Source organism: Lissotriton vulgaris, chromosome 7, assembly GCF_964263255.1.
Source record: "Lissotriton vulgaris chromosome 7, aLisVul1.2, whole genome shotgun sequence".
NCBI classification, from domain to species: Eukaryota; Metazoa; Chordata; class Amphibia; order Caudata; family Salamandridae; genus Lissotriton; species Lissotriton vulgaris.
In genome coordinates this window covers 1,731,778,728-1,731,800,518 of record NC_141695.1, presented here as the reverse complement: position 1 = coordinate 1,731,800,518, position 21,791 = coordinate 1,731,778,728, and positions in this window count along the sequence as shown.

The following is a 21,791-nucleotide window of genomic DNA, read 5'->3' as shown; positions in this document are numbered from 1 at the left end:
TACCTTCCCTCTTGCCTCGCGCACTCAGAGTCCTGTGGACACTGGACAGTCTCTTCCCCTCCACCCACCCAGAGGGGACCCGGAGATCCCTTAAAATATTCATGCTATGAGCACGGGAAAGACACAGAGACTCCTGGAAAACACGCCGGGACCAGGATGACACACCGTTGAGGATGCACATAAACAGACTTCTGAAAGGATCCACCAAAGCACAAACTGGATCTGATCCACTGAAATTTTCACCGGATCCAAGAAAACACGTGCTAGAGGCATGGAAACGGACACCAGATCCATGAAAGCACACACCAGGAAGGATCCACTGAAACACGACCCACAAACAATCTACACAAAGACACATCAGAAACAATCAGCAGAAACACACCCCAGAGAGTGTCCGTGCAACTCAATGTAAGACACAGAGACACCAATGTATGACAGAGAGACACACACTGGATGCACAGAAGCACACACCAGAGCCAAGGAGCGCACAAATGAAGGAGACACAGAAACACCCACCAGAAGTACGGAAGCACCCATCGGAAGCACGGAAGCACACATCGGAAGCACAGAACACTCATAAGAAGGACGGAAGCACCCACAAATAAGGATCCAGTGAAACACGCCCTACAAACAATATACAGAAATACATACACATCAGAAACAATCAGCAGAGAGGGGGTGTGCAACACAATGTATGACACAGAGATACACACTGGATGCACAGAAGAACACACCAGAGCCGAGGAGTGCACAAATGAAGGATGCACGGAAACATCCATCAGAAGCACGAAAACCCCCATCAGAAGCACAAAAGCACCCATCAGAAGCATAGAAGCCCTGCACACATCGGAGGCACCCGTAAGAAGAAAGGAAGCACTGCACATATCGGAAGCACCCATCGGAAGCCCGGAAGCACACATCAAAAGCACAGAAACCCTGCACACATTGGAAGCGCCCATCAGAAGCACGTTAGCCCTACACACATCGGAAGCACCCGTAAGAAGCACAGAAGCACCCATCAGAAGCACGGAAGCCCTGCACACATCGGAAGCACCCGTAAGAAGCACAGAAGCACCTATCAGAAGCACTGACATGCGCATCAGGTGTACGGAAACACAGAATAAAAGAACCACTAAAACACACACACATGGTCCATTGAGAAACAGACCACATAACCAGAAAGAAATAGACCCTGGATCCAGTGAGAAACAGATCAGAACAAGAGAAACACACCACTACCTCGTGGAACCATCAGTACACTGGGTGACTACACAAGTAGGACTCATGCGCCCCGAGAGAGGGGCCGTGGGGCATAAGAAATCCAGGGGTGTCAATCCATGATCCTGCTCGAGGAAGGACGAGGGGTGGGAGCATGGGCAGGAGAGGGGCACAGGCACATACCTACGGGTTAACACTACTAGAGGCTATTTATACGACATACATGAACGAGACCTCGTTTTACTCCACTTTTAAAACTAGGGTGGAGAACACACCCTGGCTGGGGCAATTGATCCACGTGGCCAGGGGCTGGGGAGGCCGGTGAAGAGGCGGGTTGTGATGGAGATGGTCCAGGGACTATGGGGGCACTGAGGGAGATGTGGGAGATGCGGGTGCGGGGGAAATGCAGGTAGATGGGCTGATGAAGAATGTGCGGGTTGCATGTGTGAGGGTGCAGCAGGTGTGAAAGGGAGATGGGGTGGAGGCGCCCGGGATGCGAGGAGATAGAGGGTTGGAGGTCTCGGGCTGCAACCAGAGAGTTGTGGGGGTCGGGGGTGAGGGGCAATGGTGTCTGAGAGACCCTATGCACTATGAAGGGGGGGGGGGCGTGCGGATAAGATGGTTTGGTTAGGAAAGAGTTCAGTGGGCGGGGATGTGAGGGATGATATGCCAGAGATTGGGGGGCCTTGGGATGGGTGAAGAAAGAATTGCAGTTTTGAGTGGCTCATTTTATTGAAGGTTTGAGGATGTTAAGGATTACATAGAGGGGTTAGGGTCTCTGGAAGCTCGTGAGGTGGGAGGTACTGGCTGATGGGTTCTCGTGGCTGGATGGGTGAAGTGAGGTGGCCGAGGCAGTGGGTTACATGTGGAGGGGATATCTAAAATCGGTGACTGACAGGATTAAGAACAAGCGCTCGCCAGGCAGCTGGCACCCGCACTTTACTTGAAACATTAAAAGTAAAAGCGTGGGTGCCACGATTATAGCCAAAGTAGCTTGCCACAACATGCTGCTTTCTCTTTTAGAGCCCGACGTACTGCTGCTGTAAAAGGTTCCTTATCTTCTTTATGGGGCCATCTATTTCACCCCATAAAGAAGATAAGAAACCTTTTACCAAAGCAGTAAGTCAAGGAACCCAGTCTGAAAAGGACAGGGCTTAAAGAGATAGAAGTACGTCACGGCGACCTCTTTTCCAATGTCTGGCCACCGTTTAGTGAAACGTACTCTAAGCCATTAAATCTCGCCAGCTCGACTGCGCATGTCTGCGCAGCCATCGCAGGCCGAGACCTAAAAACATACAAGTGAGGTATTAAATATATAATTCAGCACGTATTACACAAAGCGTCCAGAAATCACATTTGTGGGACAACTGTTTCTCAGCAAAAACCATGGCAAGATGTTGCCGTCGTTACTGCTGCTTCCGTGCCCGGCTTGTGTCAATAAATTACACTCCTGACGAAGAGATCAAACTATAACGAGCAAGTAATGCAGTTGGCTACAAGAACAAATAGAAACTCAGGGCCAGCGTGGGTTTGGGCATCGGATCTGTGAAATTCTTTGTAGCAAGAGAGCAAAGGTCGGCTCAGCACGAGGAAAAGCAAAGTTCGCCCTGCTCAGCGCAACTCTGAGGGTGGCCTAGGCGATCCACCGTAATAACACAAATACCACGCTGGTGCCTCATAAAGATGGAGGAAATTGTGCGAATATTATCGAAATCCACTATTTCTTCATAAAACCCAAACTATTGTCAGTACCGGCGACCGCCATTAACATGGGCCCACAAAGGGTGCCCGAGACCAGATGGCAGCCGCCAGCTAATTTTAATTAAAGCTGTATTAAGAAAACCGCTATTTGCCGCCTTTCAACTGTGCTGGGTACAGGACAGACATCGGGATACCCTAGAATGGGGCAGAAGATGATCTTGAAATATAAAAAAATATCTCAGGTGTCTAACCCCAATATCGGGTGAAATATACCCCCCTTACCATAGGAAACATCAAAACGGAATCCCTCCATGTACTCTTTCTCCTTCCCAGTACAATGCATATAACCTGCCTGCGTGTCCCTGTGTTTAAGTCCTCCATTTACCCCTCTCTCATTATCAGTACCACCCATGCTACCGCCAGCGGCGACCATGGCCAGTGTGCAAGATTGGCAATCTCTCTAAACCTTTAACAAAACGAATAACAAGTTCTTCATAGCAAATAAGAACAGGTCTGTGATTAAACTATTCAAAGAAATAAATGACTACGTATAGTGTTTGAGAAAATAGAGACTGGCAGCCAAAAAGCAAGTACTGCAACTTCAAACACACGGAAATAGGTAATCGGCTTACAGAGACTGCTAAACCTATGCCGAGTATTTGAAGACAAGCAATGTCGGGTCTATGGAGGAATGCGCCTTGACTCGATGCCGCTAGAGCACGGGCAGGAATCGCAACAAGGTGACAGCAACGGAAAGGTATTTACGGAGTACAGGCGATTTCTCATACTACATAAAGCTAATTTATGATCTCAGCAAGGAATAAAAAAAGTCTCCATCTTTACTTTATTTTCCGCTCCCATGATTGCCAAGTGCCAGGAGCATTGTGTTATGATGGTCGCGGCTCACCGTTCCCTGTGACGACCAGGAGGGATATAGGCACCAAAAGACTCGTTCCCTGCACATGCAACATCTTTTATAATGACGGCACCCGCGCTTAGACTTTGAACATCTTAAGTTAAAGCGCGGTGCCGCAATAGCTTTAATAGTAAAGAACTTAAAAAATCTTTACTTTTACAGCAATCGCGGCACCCGCGCTTTAGCTTAAGATGTTCAAAGTCTAAGCGCGGGTGCCATCATTATAAAAGAAAAGTAAATAAATAAAGATATAAAAGGTTGGCGCCAGCTTACAATCATGCATGCTAGTTTGTTTACTTTTCTTTTATAATGACGGCACCCGCACTTAGACTTTAAACATCTTAAGCGCGGGTGCCGCAACATTGAATACTGCAGCAGCATTCCTTGGTGGTGACTGTATGTCGCAGAAAAAGCAAGGGGAGGTGCTTGTGGCGGGCTGGCAGCACGGAGAGATTAGGCAGTGGGAGGGGGTGCAATAGATTTTTAACACATGCACATTGAGGTTAAGAGGACGGGGATGATTGTTTCCAGATGATCTCCAATTGCAAAGGCAACCTACAGCCTGCTATCCAGATAGCAAAAAAAGTGCAAGCAAAGTGAAAGAAGACTGTAGTTAGGGACCGCTGTATTGGGACTACACGGAAGTAAGAAAATCACCAACAGCCAACCAAAAAGAAGATTACAACAACACTACCACAACTAAGCCAATAGCAAACAGGGAAACAAATAAGATGAAATTTCACCCAACATACAAATTACTTTATGTCTTGCTGAGACAGAGCATGCAGCACATGCGCTGCCAAATACGAGACCTAAAAAAGAGAGGCTACTGGTGGCAACCAGATGTGGTTTTATGGCGTCATTTGGCAACTGCGGCAATTGATGTAGCGCAGTGAATGACATCTGCTTGCTCGACAGCCTGACGTTGAAAAAAACTGTGTTGGTCAGTCCTTTTTCTCCGGCATTACTGAGGCCTGGCTAGGACTGAATGCGGATTCCCTTGACCTCCGAATGAGCTACAGGACAATGCTAGTGGATACTAAGTGGGGACCATCACATCCACACACATCCACAAGACAAAATGAAGGATTTCAGGTGTTGCCAGCAGTCTTTCTTCCCATAAACTAGTAACCAACTTTACTATGGGTGAAAGTAAAATCTGGGTGCATCCTCTGACCAGAAGGCTCTGCTGGAAGGCCCTGAAATCAGGGTACACCCTCAGAGCCCAGTGTCTAGCACACTGAGTTAAACAAGACCTATTGGCCATGCCAATGCTTGTTAAAGCATTGCCTCCTAGTCAAACAAGGCATGGCTTCAGCTGAAAGCCTTTTGATTCTGTGGTGCATCTGCTATGAAATAGGGTTATTTTATTCAAAAGAGTAGCACCGGACAGCATGCAATAATTATGGGGTGCCGTTAGAACGGAGTTTCAAAAACTGTGTGCACGTTTGTGGTAGCGACGATAGTTGTCAGCTGTGACAAAAGATAGCGCTATCCCTGTGCTTCAGTGTCACTTCCCTTCCCAAACCTAAAAGGTCACTGCGTCCAGGAATCGCAGCCTTGGAAGATATTATCAAAGTGCAAACCCCCACCCCCTCGCTACACACGGTTTTATGGCTTTTGTTGTGAAAAAAACATGAGGGCAACAATTCCAAGTGGGCACAGAAACTCAAGAAAGTGGGACTATTAAGAAAAGTAGTGGATTCTGCAAAAGCAATGATACCGAAGCAGCAAGTCATCAGAGGTTAGGAATGGTCAAAAAAAATGTTTTCACAAACTCACTGCATTTTTTGAAAAAATGCTAACATTGTGAAGACTGCTAAGCTCTACACAACTCTGCTTTGTGAGAAAATCGGAAATTCTGCTGCGATTTCAATATTAATGCAACGAACTGTAAGCATCACTTGCATTTCTGACCAAAATCTGTATACATGTTTGCCAAATTGAACACACCCATGCTATATATGTTACATGCATGCTCCTGCATTATATGAAAATGTATACATAAGCACCCCTACACCAATAGTTATTTTTATGCTGTGCATAAAACTCTAGAGCTAATTAAAATAAAATGCATAGCGTATACTACGTATCTAATAGTATTATAGTGGCAAGCACTGAATCAACCATAAAAATGCCTAGTGGTTAAGGGGCACGCAAGTCGTGACCCCGGGCCCTGTCAGGTAAAGCCCACCTTTCTCTAAAACACTATAGCAAAAAAATATATAACCTACAATAATACAAGTACTGAAGGGGTTCTCCCGTCAATTGGCTGCACAAGCACGAAAACAGTAACGTGCACCTCCCCTGCAGGTGCGATGACTAAGAGAATAGATATCCCCATAAACAAAAACAAACAAGAAAACAGAGAAGAGTAAGCGTTCCTTACCCGAAATCAGCTGCAACCCATCACAACACCAACCTGGTCAGAAACAACTGACCCGGTGGCGTCCAGCCATTTTTAAAGTCACGCATTGAAATAGAAAACAGCTGCAGCGGATTCGTCCACCCATGCCATAAAACGGCACTCCCATGTAAACCGTGCAGCACCACGCCCCTATCAATCCCGATTGATCCAATAGTTGATGTACTAGATGCAGGTCAAACGGCGGCACTGGTCTTATTAGACCTAAGTGCCGCCTTTGACACTGTATCCCATACCATTCTTATCCGCAGGCTTGGTGAGGCGGGCATATCTGGCAAGGCGTTGGATTGGTTCCAGTCGTTTCTCGCGGAACGATCATTTCAGGTAGTAGTGCCACCATTCAGATCAAAACCTCACGCCATTACTCAAGGAGTTCCGCAAGGTTCGGCGTTGAGCCCCACTCTTTTCAACTTATACGTCCAACCTTTGGCGACGGTTGCGAAGAGTTGGGGTCTCACTATGGTATCTTACGCCGATGATACCCAGCTGGCAGTGGTTCTTAATGGGGACTCTGACCAGCTGGCATCCAACTTTGCGGATGGTTTGAGGGCTGTTGCTAGCTGGCTTACTACCAACTGTCTACAGCTCAACGCCCTCAAAACCGAGGGGATGGTGTTAGGGAAACATCCTGATCTGTGGGGTGCGAGTTGGTGGCCCAACGAGTTGGGTCCCCCGCCCAAACCGGTCTCTGAACTCAAAAACCTTGGCGTGTGGCTTGATTCCAAACTTACCTTCTCATGTCATACGAAGAAGGTGGCATCTACATGCTTTGGCATCTTGCGTGGTTTGAGGCCTATCCTCAAATTTTTTGATGCCCCCACCCGCCAGTTGGTGATTCAAGCCAGCATAGCATCAAGGCTTGACTATGCAAGTTCACTATTTTTAGGCGCCAATCAGGCGGAGGTCCTGCGACTCCAACGGGTGCAGAACGCGGCTGCCAGGGCTCTGGTAGGCTTGCCACGGTTCTGTTCAGCCCGCAGTACAATTTGTAAATTACATTGGCTGCCAGTAATCAGGCGTATAGAGTTTAAGACGATGTGTTTCGCATTTAAAATTCTTAAAACCGAGACCCCTTCCATCCTTCAGCATCTTTTGACCCTGTATACGCCATCTCGTAGTCTTCGCTCTGCTAGTCAAAATCTAGCACTTGTTCCGCGCTTTAAAAAAAGTAGACTAGGTGGTCGTTCTTTTACTGTATTGGCTGCCAAGCTTTGGAACGCGCTTCCTGTGCACATTCGAGCCTTGGAAGATCTTCTGGTTTTTAGGAAGGCTGTTAAAACGCATCTCTTTCCCCTGCCTTATTAATATTTTCTGATCTTTTCTGTTCTGCTTGTTGTGTTGCTTTTCCAGTCTTAGCGCCGGGACGCCCCTTTGCTGGGGCAGCTGTGCGCTCAAAAAACTTAGTAACATAACATAGTAACATAACATAGTTCAAGTATTCAGACGTGAAGGGACACCAAATTAACAAACGTGTGTCAACACAAAAAAAAAACAGTAAACGTACTACGGGAAGATTGAAATTGACACCCAACACAAACAAATCTCACCAATAGGGGAAGGCCCCAAAAGCGACCTGCCTGTATTAACAGGAATGCACCCTTGTAGGCATGGCCAAACATGTCAATGTAAACAAGAACAAGCTTGCGTGGCAGCAGGGGGAGACGCGCGCCTCGTGTGGCAGCAGGGGGGAGGAGGGGGACCTGAGCGATTCACTTGCGGGAGCGATAATTGCTACCATATGGCGGCTCTCGCTCCCTCAAGTGAATCTCCAGATGTGCACGTGTTGCCATTGAAGGCAATGGAACGTGTGCACGTCTTGGGCTGAAAAGCCCAAGCGATCGCAAAAGGTATTTTTGCCTTTGCAGCGCATGCGCACTGAGTAGGCGAGACATAAAAAGGGTGCAATGATTTCATTTGACCAATTGCAGCGATCTTACAATCTAGCGCACACAGAAAAGTTCTGCTATATGCAGATAAGACATGCACTCACTGAGAAAGTCACACCAGGCACTCAGCTAGCAGAGGCATCACTGTTGGAGGATAGACTCCTAACAGACCACCTGGCAAACAAGGCCATCTCCCTCACCTACCGTAAAATAATTAATAACCAACCAGACACAGTCGCAGCCCTGAGGACGAAGTGGGAATCGGAGCTAGGCGACGTAAAACTCTGACTGGCAGGGGGCGCTTGCATCCCCCAAAGAGGTGGCGGTATCCTCAAAATTCAAATTAATATAAATTAAAATTTTACATCGCACATACTGCACGCGCTCGCTTCTACATAAGATAGGTAGCTGCGATACGCCACTCTGCCTCCATCAATGTGACGAGATAGTCACATTTGTACATACGATCTGGCCCTGCCCAAGGATAGAGGGATACTGGATGGCGGTCATGCGTACGATCTCACAAGTAACAGACGTCCCAACTCTTCCTGACCCAAAGAGAAGCATTCTCAACATCTGGGAACCCACGGACCTCAACCGCGTGACTCAGGAGTGGGTGACACTTGGTATTATGGTGGCAAAGTGGAACATAGCACAATACTAGGGACCCCGTCAGACCCTTACCCTCTCACAGTGGTGTTGTGACATGGACGGCATAATGGTTGTTGAAAAATCTATATATATCTACAGAGGGTGCCCCAAAAAGTGGACTTGAATATGGGGCAAGTGGAATGCGTATCGTAGGTATATCTGTGAACCCCCGCGATCAGACACACACTCGGAGGCGGGTGACTGAAGTGGTCTACAAAATGTTGTATACAGAAGGTGTGACCCCCTGTCTTCATCCAGGAATGTTCACTGTACACTGTAGTTATTGTATTGATTATACTGGCCTGAAATGTGCTGTGCTGAAACAGGAGATATGTACGCATGTCAATCAGATCTACAATATCATGTTTTGTTCTTTACCAAATAGCAACAAAAATAATTTTTAAAAAAACAACTGATATCCTCAGAACAGTACTCAACTGGACAGACATATCTAGTTATCAATGCTGATAACATTACCAAGGTTCATCCCATGGCTATGGTGACCTTGGAATGGGGAGGTCCAAAAAAAGGTGGCCGTGTCCTCTGTTGTACCAGTTGAATGTCTGCTAGGGAATGATCTGAAGACCTCAGCATGGACTGAGGTAGAGATGAGAACCCAGGGAGCAATGATGGGACTACCTGAGAGGGTTTGTGTAAAAACAAGAGCACAGAGCAAAGCCCAGGGTGAAAAAAACGTCTGGAGCCTTGAATAAAGGCCCAAGAAACCTTTAAAAAAGAGGGAGGAACCTGGGAAACCAACTTCCAAACAGACACAAACACAAGTCCGGTCTCCCCCAGGGAGAAGACCTGTCAACCCTTGAAGGAACTGAAACTCAGGAACTTGGGCATAACATGATAGAGCTCCTAGGCCCAGGGGGACTCTCAAGTGAAGATCAATGCCAGGGTCAAAAAACCCTGTCCAACTCTTGAAAGCCTGAGGCTGCGAGCTGCAGCATAGGAAGGACCTATTGGGAGTAAGGACTACTATACACATAGATCCCAACCATGGTGCCACTAGGAGAGTAGTAGTGCCTCAGATGTAGAGGGGGGTTTCTACTACGGTGTGTCACTATAAAGTTTTGCACCGGTGGTGCAAGGGGCTTGTAAATGTGCCCGCGGTACTTAGGCATAGGCCTATGTGGCATAATTCTTAATTCAACGTTTTATGTAAGATAATGTGGGCTCACGTCCGAACATTGCATGGGAACCTCAGACAGGTAAAGGGGGGGATGAGGAGAGTGCAGTGTCCGGGGAGGTCAGAGCCCTTCAGAGCACTTCATGGCTCAGAGTGTGACATTCCTGCTGATGGGTGGGTATGGAGAGGCTTATTAACCACTGCATCAACCCACACAAATAAATGCTTATGTGAGACACCCAGACGCTTTCTCTATAGTAGGGTCAAGATTATACCATCCACCTGGTCAGCAGGAGGCTGCCACTGGGCAAGCACACACCAGAAACAGCTCGAATGTGTCTGAGTTACTGGGGACACACTCCCAACTGCAAAATAGGGAAAGTAAACATTGATCCTGTATTCTGGTTTTCTTTCTCAAATGTATTTCAGTCAAAGTGAAAAGTTTTTTGAAGAGTGCCCTTGTAAATGAAACCAGGAAAGGAAAGTATCCAGTTCCATGCGACAAAGTAACATTTCTAAAGCCAAATGAATTCTCAGTTCTTTGTGTGCAGGTCGTGGCAGTAAGTCTGCTTAGAATAAGGATCATCTCGATGCATTAATGCGCCTTGAGCATCCAACTAGTAGGGAAGAGAACTGGAAAGCAAGTTCTTTAACCTGACAAATGCATTTGCTTACCCCAGCCTAAAACCGACCTATTTAGTTTTATGCCAGTCTTAATTCAGACACTCAATTACTGTCTAACTAAACTAAGTTATAGATTTTGGATTTGTACCTAAATCTTACAGCCTATTAGCCTATTAAACTTTAATACATTTATGGGAAATTGGTACTTTTATTGTATGTTTATTTATATAGATCTTACAGGTACCGAGGCATGTCTGTTTATTTTTTAAGTGTTATCATTTGTACTAATTTATGTTCGGTCATACATGATTCATTGATAATTTTCATGAAGGTCAACATTTTTCCAGGTTTATCGCAATCCATTTATTGCGGAAAGGTCTCTGTCCACCTCAAAGAGTGCCAAGAAGTGATCAGGTGCACTTCAGGGTTTACACTAGGTTATAAATGTTGTAGTTAAAAGATATTATGGTATAAAGTGAACACTTTCTTGAGCTGAGTAACAAGGCCAACAAGTAAACAGGTGAAAGTATCCTTAGGAAACTGAGAAGGTAAAGCCCCTGCTTCTGGTATTCTGCTCACAGCGCTAAATGTTTGCTGATGGAAGGGAATAATTGGTGGTTTTGGGCCAGAAAGTAATTAAAGTATAGATCACTGTAGGATCAGACTATAGGAGCTGGAATAGCATTTCTGCTACAATGCTGCCTGCCCTCCAGACTGGGCCTAAATTTAGGAAAGCCTTTGGAGCCTCCTTGGTTCTGTGACCTGGGGAAAGAAGGAAAAATGTACTCAGCTTTTCAAGGGGCTGGCCCTGTCAGCAAGAGTGACCTAATAGCCAGAAAGAGCTGCACAAGTCATAACTAAGGGGAAGGACCTGTGTGCATGGATAACTCGATGGTCTGAGACTGTCCAGGTGCCATGGTTTCAACTCAACTCAGCTGTCCTTGAGAGCAACAAGAAGTATATTGGACAGTGGCATAGCTAGACCGTTGCCCCCCTGTGGCAGTCACTGCATTTGCCACCTGCAACGGCAGCAGGTAAGAGGGGGTGCTGGCGATCCCTTACGACGGCCGCAGGTAAGAGTGGTGGGGGAGGCCGCCACCCCAAAACTTGTGCCGCACTTGGCAGGCCCCCCCCCTGCTACGCCACTGATATTGGATTTCTCAAGAAGCTCCACCATTGCCTTCGGGGATTGAGACAATTTAGCTTCCATCACCGCCAACTATCTCATACTCATGAGGGCCCCTGCTCACATCGTTTCGGCTCCAAAGGTGTCAGTTGTCCGTCACGCCGTGGTGTGAGGTTCAGTTCTACCGGATGGATGAGATCGATCTAACTCGGAAAGAATTTGGTCATTAATTGAGCCCTAAGAGTTCCAGAGATGTTGCTTCTTGGAGCCGCCGCCAAACCTAATCCTATTGCAACCAGTGACAAGTGGTTACTGGTTTCACTGTTGTCTTCACTAGGTGCCTTGCCACAGGAAAATATTTACTGTGAGGCTGGATGACAAACTGTAGACCACTGACCTTAAAGCACCTTTGGGATCATTTTCAGTTGTTCTCAACATTAAGTGCAGGTACCTTAAATAATCCTTAAGCACCATTAAAGTGGACTGGCACCTGAACATCACTCTGAGCTTTTAAGATTGTATAGCAGAATAAGACCTAATAGGGTATCTGACCACTTTACATAGTTCCTAATGCATACATGCAGCTTACAACACAACAGTTGCATGGGTAACAGGATGCATAAGAACATTTTGACCAGTTACATATGTTTAAAACAACAACCACCCATATAAATAAATTTCAACAGGAATTTAGACTATACCCATGACCATATGTGGTGACAACATAAAGCAGGCACTGAAAAAAAAGAAAAACAAGTGGGCACCATTTATCATGCCTATCAACATGGCTGCCATGATTAGACCCAGATGGGGAGAAAAAGAAAGTAGACTGTACCAACTCGGTTGATGTCAGAATAGAGCAAGTAACAAAATGGCAGCTGTAATGTAACAGAGGGGCAATCGTCGTCCACATCCTTCATCGCAGCAGAAAAAAAAGGTCTCACCAGTGGTGGTCCGCTCCGTGAGTCGCGTCAGCCAGACTGGACCACACACCATGATCTCTCCCCGCACATCCTTGTGGTATTTGGGTTCTCCAGGCCTACATACTCCGCAGAATACCCTCTACACCATAAAAGATGTTGGCACGGAAACTAGAAAATGCAAAAGACAAGTTTATTAAGACCCCATGGGGTGGTGGTACATTTCTACAGCACCCTTCGGTAATGCAAGAAGTATCACCCCGAACATCGGTGCAAGTCCTTCTTTTATACAGTTTTACAGTAATAAAAATGTAGGCGGTACACAGTTACAGAGTTTTAGGTACATATATGGTCATTTTTGGAACACAGCCAACTCATGGGAGGAGCTATAACACCACTAGTCAGTTTGGCAAAACATTCCTAAGTGATGACTGTTCAATCTAAACTGCGCATGTGTGAGCTTGACCAATACTAAAAATAGCCTGTTGCTGGGCAAACTCGAGTGGTCAGTAGTACAGAGGAAGGACAAAAGGGCATTCTGACCACGAGGCAACGCATTCAGCTAAAATGGCCACCGATACATACAAAATGGCTTCCGACAACCATAGTCAAGATAAGGGAAATACGTGTAGCAAAGCTTAACGCTAACCCGATCACCGTCAAATTACGACAGACGACCCTTTTAGCGTTTAGCTGAAGCTACCTCATAGTGGACGTAATCAGGATACTCATCTTCAATATCGATAGACATAATTTGTGCTACTTCTTTATGAATCATTTGTTCATTTTTAGCAAATGCTCGTTTGGATGGAATACAAGCAGAAAGGCACATAGAACATAATACAGGGCCACACTGGATACAGAGGCATAAAAAGAATAATATCCCAATTATTACACATAGAATCGTCAGAAACTTCCAACCCCAGGTACTAAGTAATGACCAAAACCACCCCGAAAATGTCCATGTACCGTTATCAGGATGTATCTCAGCAGCAATTTTATGTAATTTAGATATTGCATCATACACAGAAGGTGAATTATCTGGCACGTATACACAACAACTACTTGCGATAATGCGGCATGCTCCTCCACGATCAGCTAATACTACGTCTAATACCATACGGTTTTGGAGCGTTACAATTCTGGTAATCTGAAGTTCCTCTGTTAAGTTTCCTAAAGCAAAAGCTGTATCATTAGCAACAGCTTCTACAATACGTGTTAACCGTCTTATTTTTCGACTGTTCAAAGCAGCTCCAACAAATAAAAAAAAGGCCTAGATTAAAATCAACATACTGTTGTAACGCTGTGTCAGTCTGGTCAATATCTTCAAGAACTAATGCTCTCTTTACTCTATTCAATATAAAATCATGGTACAGGATGTAATTATTATGATACATAGGTGGCGCAATAACCACAGGGGGTAATACAAAAGATATATAACATGTTCCTAACCATCCTATAGGAAGACGGTGATAGCCTTTATTTCCACATATAAAATACGTATTTCGGGAGGCCACAAATGAAATGCCATTTGAAGTGTCAAAGGTAAGAGTGGTGTTACATTCACTTCTGCCTACTGGGATTGTACCTTTATTACGAACACAAAGATCAGCTTTGGTATCGATAACAGTAATCACATGTGAGCTAGACATATTTACATTCCTTTGATTATTATAAACTCGTGGTGCTGATACATTGTCGGGGCGATACTCCTCCCATTCAAACTTAGTTCCTTCAACTTGCGGATAACCATCTCGATCATTAAAGCAGATTTTGTTGAGTCGAAAAAGCAGCCCACCTTTCGTTGGCCATCGCAAAGTGAATAAGAGTGTGTACCAGGCATTGCAAGAGCCATTATGGGAGAACGGGAGTGGGATAAGTGGTGTGCCCCCTTTCTTTTGATGTCCAGGCAACATCCCACATACCCAGCAGTTCGAAGTGTTAGTCATATTGTGGGTGTGATGCAGAATTTGAATAAAGCTGTTGTTCAAATAAGTCTGTCTATGTCGTTCTTCATGATAAGGCAGAGTAAAATGGAAATGTTCAGATGGAATCGGGGTAGTTGGCAATAAATGTTCTCTTACTGGCACCAAAAGTTCTACTACCCAAGCTATCACAGCTATCACAACAATTGCCAAAACAAATAGTACTGCACCAAGAATTCTCTTGTCTCGCACTGCAGAAGACGCCATAGTTCAAAGTTCAAAATGTCTCAAAAAACACAACTAAAAAATAAAAATATGAGTGCTGAGCTCCGAGGTAGCCGTTGGTTTCTTCTCCGAGATTCAAGACGGGTGTCGCTACACTTGGCAGAACAGATCCCCCCCCCCCTTGATATTCCCGGCTTCCGTTTCACAAACCCCAGAGCAGTAACTCAACCAGTCTCGCACAAAAAAAACTGCTTATCGTGGTCGTAGGTTGTATCTCTCTTTTCCAGAAACAGTGTGGTCCGGGAAGGCTCCCTCCGATTCGGCAGACGTTACAGCTGGGCTCTTCTCCTCGTCCAAGATGTCTCGATATTCAGACAGCACAGTTGGGCTCACCAGATCCGGAGAGACACGGCGGCAGTGAGTGGAGTGCACCCACCGCTTCCTGTTGGTGACTCGCACAGCCGTTCGAGTTGCGAGCAACACCTGCTCGGGGCCACGCCACCTCGGCTCCAAGCTGCTTGTTCTCTCAAAGGACCTGATCATCACATGGTCCCCAGGACGAAGATTGTGAGCCTCTCCAATAGAATTGTCAGGGAGCGCTTCTCGAACCTGTTGATGAATAGAAAGTAAATCATTTGTTAATCGTGCCAAATAATCGTTCATCATTATACAAGGCACATCATGTAACAATCGAGGCTTAGGAACTCCCCATATATTCATAGGCCTTCCAAACACCACTTCATAAGGTGTGAGGCCATTTCAGGAATGGGGCACTGATCTGATAGATACTAATGCCAAAGGCAAGGCATCCGGCCATTTCAAAGATGTGGATGCCACAATCTTTGCTAGCTTTAATTTTAGAGTAGCGTTATATCGTTCAACAAGACCTGCTGACTGAGGATGGAATACAGCATGAAATTTCTGCTGAATTCCCAATCCCTTCATCGCGTATTCCACAATGTTCCCAACAAAATGAGGACCATTATCGCTCCACAAAAATTTGCAAACACCGTATCGAGGAAAGTATTCTTTGAGCAAAACCTTAGCTGTTGTCAGCGCTGTATTATCCTTCGTGGGGAAGGCCTCAATCCATTTACTGAACGCACACACCACCACTAAGACATACTTAAGGTTATTACAACGCTCAAGCTGGATATAATCCATTTGCAGGACTTCAAACGGTGCAGTAGGTGGAACAAACCCTCCTTTCGGAGTATGCGTCCCTTTTGCAGGATTGTGCTGCAAGCATATCAGACAGGTCTGCATTACTCTTTTGGCCGTATTGGCAATCTCAGGATGCTCCCAAACTCGCGTTAGCAATCGAGTAATTGCAAGAGCTCCAACATGTGCCAATCCATGTGTCATTTGAACCATCGCTTGCAAGTAAGCTGCAGGCAATTTCCATCTTTCCATATCTTTGCTTCGCCAGCAACCCTCATCATCCAGCACTCCCTCTGCTGCCCAGGTTGCAAGTTCTGCCTCAGACGCTGATTTCTGAATATCTAGTATCTCCTCTCTAGCATCGTGCCATCGCTCAGCCTGTGATTTCACTACATACATTGGCGAGGCATTTCGTAACATAGCCGTTTCTCTTGCTATGCTATCTGCAAAAGCGTTACCTTGTCCCACTTTGTCAGTGACCTTTTTATGTGCACTGCATTTGATTATCGCCACTTTCTTTGGACAAAGTAACGCATTCAAAAGATCACGCACTAGTTCTCCGTGCATGATGTGTACTCCATGCGAAGTCAAAAACCCACGCTCTCTCCAGAGTAGGCCAAAGTCATGCGCTACTCCGAAGGCGTACCGGCTGTCTGTGTAGATGTTCACACATAAGCCAGCACTCAAATCGCAGGCTCTTGTCAAGGCTATTAGTTCCGCTGCTTGGGCCGATTTCTGTGGTATTCGTGCTGCTTCTACCACTGTCTTAAGTGTCGTGATCGTATATGCTGCAGAAGTTGTGCTATCTGGCAGCCTTAAACACGATCCATCAACCCACAGTTCCCCATCCACATCTGGAAGTGGCGTATCCTGTAAGTCGACACGACCCTTTGTTTGTTCTTCGGTCAGGAAAACACAATCATGGTGTTCTTCCTCTTGGCCCTCAGCAACCGGATACGGCAATAAAGTGGCAGGGTTCAGGGTAGCACATCTCTTTAGTGTGATGTGTGGCGCCAACAGTGTGAGCTCATATCCTGTTAAACATGCACTCGTAAGATACTTGGTCTTTGTTTGATTTAACAGTGCATCTACCGCATGAGGAACTAACACTAACAATTTGTGTGACAAAACTATTCCCTCACTCTGCCGTATAGCCACTGATGTTGCTGGAACTGCTCGAAAGCACCCAGGTAATCCTCGTGCCACAGGATCAAGTATTGCCGAAAAGTATGCGCAGGGCCTCTGCTTATCCCCATGTGTCTGCACTAACACTGACAATGCACACCCATCTTTCTCATGTACGTACAACGTGAAAATCTTCGTGTAATCTGGTGTACCTAACACTGGTGCAGAACAAAGGGCTTGTCTCAATTGTTCAAAAGCGGTCTGACATTCATCTGTCCATTCAAGGGGCATTGGTGTAGTTTTGGACAATAATGCTAACAAAGGTTTTATAATGTGCGAAAACCCCATTATCCACTGTCTACAAAAGGACGTTAGACCTATGAAGGCACGCACATCTCTCTGAGTACGGGGGACTGGTGTATCTAAAATTGCTTGAATTCGATCAGATGTTAATGCACGTCCCTCCTTAGACAAAAGATGACCGAGGTAGGTCACCTTTGGTCTACAATATTGTAATTTTTTCCTAGACACTTTGTGATTATTCTGAGCAAGAAACGAGAGCAAAGCAAGAGTACTCTCCTCACACTGTGCATACGTGTCTGCAGCTAGTAAAAGATCATCAACATACTGGATGAGAGCTACTCCAGACTGCAAATCAAAAGAATCGAGCTGTCTTTTTAAAGCCTGACTATAGATGCTAGGACTTTCTGTATAGCCTTGAGGAACTCGAGAAAATCTATACGATTTATTATTTAATGTAAAGCCAAATAGATATCTACTATCAGGATGGATGGAAATGGAAAAGAAGGCGTTCTTGAGATCTATTACAGAAAACGTGGTAGCAGTGGGTGGAATCAAAGTAAGCAAGGTGGTGATATCAGACACCACCGGGTACTGGGGCACTACGATTTTGTTAATATCCCTCAAATCAATAATAAATCGATAGACTTTGTCATCAGTATCTTTCTTTAAGATCGGAAGAATCGGGCTGTTACAGACATTGTAGGGAACTTCCTCCACTACTCCTGCGATAATCAAATCCTGAACAATGTGAGTCAAGGCAATTTCACCTTCCCTAGAGATTTTGTATTGTGGTACACGTGGCAAAGACACACCCTCCTTAACAGTTATTCGAATAGGTGGAATGAGCATCTGTCCCACATCCGTGTCCGATGTAGCCCATAACGTGTGTGGGAGAGATGCTAATGCTTCAATTTCTTGCATAGTACATAGTCTTCCTACATCTGGATAATTATCATTCAAAATAACCCGCACTCCTTCAGGAGCGCAGCGTATTGTTGCTCGAAAATATTTAAGCAAATCTATGCCCATGATATTGTCTGGGGTATTCGGCGACAATAAAAATGGGCACGGGCCAAAAAATCTGTCAATGTAAAACGTAAGAGGTTGTGACAATGGGCTAAGAGAGGGTGTTCCATCGAACCCTATGGATTTAATTGTTTCGCCAGACAGGGGAGCCCTTGGAACCAAGTTTTTAGACAGAGCACTACGAGTAGCTCCTGTATCAACCAAAAACTGATCAGTAGAACCCAAAACGCCCGCTGATACATATGGACCTCTTTGATCTACTGGCACTTCAACCGATTCCACACCCCATCCTACGCAATCCTATGCATGTACATAGTCCTGAGACTCCGCATTCTCACCCTCCGATATCTGGTACTGATTCCGTCGATCAAAAGTATTATGATCATCCTGACCACGACCCCTCGCCTCAAACCTACCACGATCACTTGCTCCACCTCTCGCTCCCGAATAACTATTCCGTGTCCTTCCACTTCCTCGACCACGCTGATTACGTTGTTCACGAATCACCGGACAATCTGAAGCCCAATGTCCAAACTCTTTACAATATGCACATTGATCCTCAGCAATGTCGGTACGACCATAAGACGTACCATACCCTCCTCGCCTGCCTCTATCATTCCCTCTTGGCTGCGTAGCACGAACCTGAGCCAATATCACCTTCGTCTTTAACTCCTTTGCTTTCTTATCAGTACTTTCTTTAGCCTCTAATTCCTGTCGCTCATAATACTGAGCCATAGTCAACAAGGATGCAGGGGTCGCCGTGGTCCAGGAACTTTCACTAGTTTTCAAACGTTTTGCAATCTCCGGCAGGAGATTAGCCACATACTTATCAACAAACAAATGCCTACCCGTATCATCCGTTAATAATTGCCCACTGTAATCATGAAATGCTTCTTCGAAACGTGAGAAGAAGTCAGACACCGACTCATCCTGTTTCTGTTTGCAAGAGGCTAACATAGTCCAATCAATCTTTTTAGCGGGAACAAGCATTTTTAATTTATTCAAAATAGCTGTCGGGAGATCTAGAATTAATTGGCAAGGCTTACATGCAGGCTCCCTGTCTAAATCAGCTTGGGCTATAACCTTCCAATCCGCTCCCAAAATCGCTTGGTCATCAAACTTACGGATCGCTCTCCACATATCAGGGGGCAATATTAACCCAAAGAAAAGATCGATATCAACTAGTGTCATAACACATGAAGAAATAGCCCCCTCCACTCCTTCATAGAAAGCTGCCGGATTTTTACGGGGATCGGGTAAAGCATTTTTCAATGCCATAACATCTGCTCTATTCCAAGGTGTATATACCCAAATATATACAAAATAACCCTTTGCATCCCCGGACAATTTATCATCACTTGTACTTTGCCCTTTAGGGAATCCTGTCCCCAGTATACACTCTTTCGCAAGGCACTGAAAACTTTTCTTTTCACACAAGCCTTCTCCCCTTAAACCTTCTTTTCCATGCTCTTGTTTTCCGATTCCTCCGGGGTTCAGTACTGTACAGCGCCATGAAACCGCTAGGTGTACGTGCGCTTAAGAAATATTTTAAACTCAAACTCAAACATACAAAGGTGCGGCTTCGCGCATAGGCATAACATGAACTGTAGAACGCTTATCTGCTCCAAAGATAGAACACTCTTTGGATGACTCCGTCGACCCCGGCGCAGGCACGTCTGATGCTTTTCGTGCTTCCCGCAATCTGGACGCCTCGTCCCGTAGCTGGACCAACCGTCGGAAAAATTCATCCGCATCTGCAATAACAAATAAACCTTTACTCATATTCTCACGATGAACTGATATATCCTTAGGCTCTAAATCAGGCGAATATTTCCTAAATCGTTCTACAACTTCATCTCCAAACTGGCTCAAAAAATACAATCGTTCTCATTCAGACCACTTACTCATTTCATCATTAATCTCTGACATAGTTATTTTGCTCAAATTAAGCTTGCGAGCAAAACTGCGCAACTCCGCAGTTACACTAGCACTTAACCTCATACTTTTACTCCCGTGATCATCTCCGTCCGAGTCCTCGTCCGGGGCCGTAGGCGAAACGTACGGAGGCGGGCACCGATCTAATAATGAAAAATCATCAACTTCATTAGTAAGGACAGGATAAAGCAGACGCCGAATAGGAAATTGACCACTCGTTTGCAAATTACGTTCCCGTGCCTCCCTCTCTTTCTTCTCCTGCAACTCCTTCTCCTCCAGCTGTAAAGCCTTATCTCGAGCAGCCTTACGCTGCTCTTTTTCCGCCAAGGCTATTTCACGCTTCATTCGTTCACGCACTGCTTTCTCCCACATTCGTACACAATCAAACATATCTTGTCTAGACCTGCGCTGAAACAAACATTGCTCCACAAACTGAACCTTTCGTAAATCAAACGACCCATGTAGTGGCCATTGCAACGCGGGATCAGATCTGGTGTACTTATTCCATAATTTACTGTATAATATAGGGGGAAGGCCAAATTTCACATACATCTCCCGATTGGGAGTCCCCTCTGGGTGAGCCGGCTGAGATTCATTTAATCGATAAGTGGTACCATTTCCTAGACAGCACATTCCTCGAAGTGTGCTTAAAACAGGCATGTTCAAAAAGTATCACGGAAACGTGATACCACAAAAATGGCACTTAATATACTTCACACAAACGTGCCGTTCAAACACCAACAAATTTTAGAGAAATATCTCTACATGCCCGCCTATGTGAAGTACACTGCACATATAGTTCAAATCATAGGATCAAATGTTAGCTAACTCAAAACATATTCAAAGAGCCACAGTAAGCGTCCACAGACTACCTTACCAATCACAAGCTTACCAAATTCTCAGATATCCAGGTTCCAACTGCCAAGGTCTTTGATCAAATCAGCCAAACCGGCACTGTACGACAACTCGAACGAACAGGATCTCAGTCGAGGACCGGCGCCACCTGGAAGGTCAGATCAGAAGGAAAGGAAGAAAACACCGTGGGTGCCAAGACTCGGGTCACTCAGTGGCAGCGTACGCGTCCATGGCGAGTTTCCAATCCTTCGTCACGACCTCTCCTTCGGGCATCCGAGTCGCCGATGAGTCCCTTCGTGGTCGCCAATTTGTGGTATTTGGGTTCTCCAGGCCTACATACTCCGCAGAATACCCTCTACACCATAAAAGATGTTGGCACGGAAACTAGAAAATGCAAAAGACAAGTTTATTAAGACCCCATGGGGTGGTGGTACATTCCTACAGCACCCTTCGGTAATGCAAGAAGTATCACCCCGAACATCGGTGCAAGTCCTTCTTTTATACAGTTTTACAGTAATAAAAATGTAGGCGGTACACAGTTACAGAGTTTTAGGTACATATATGGTCATTTTTGGAACACAGCCAACTCATGGGAGGAGCTATAACACCACTGGTCAGTTTGGCAAAACATTCC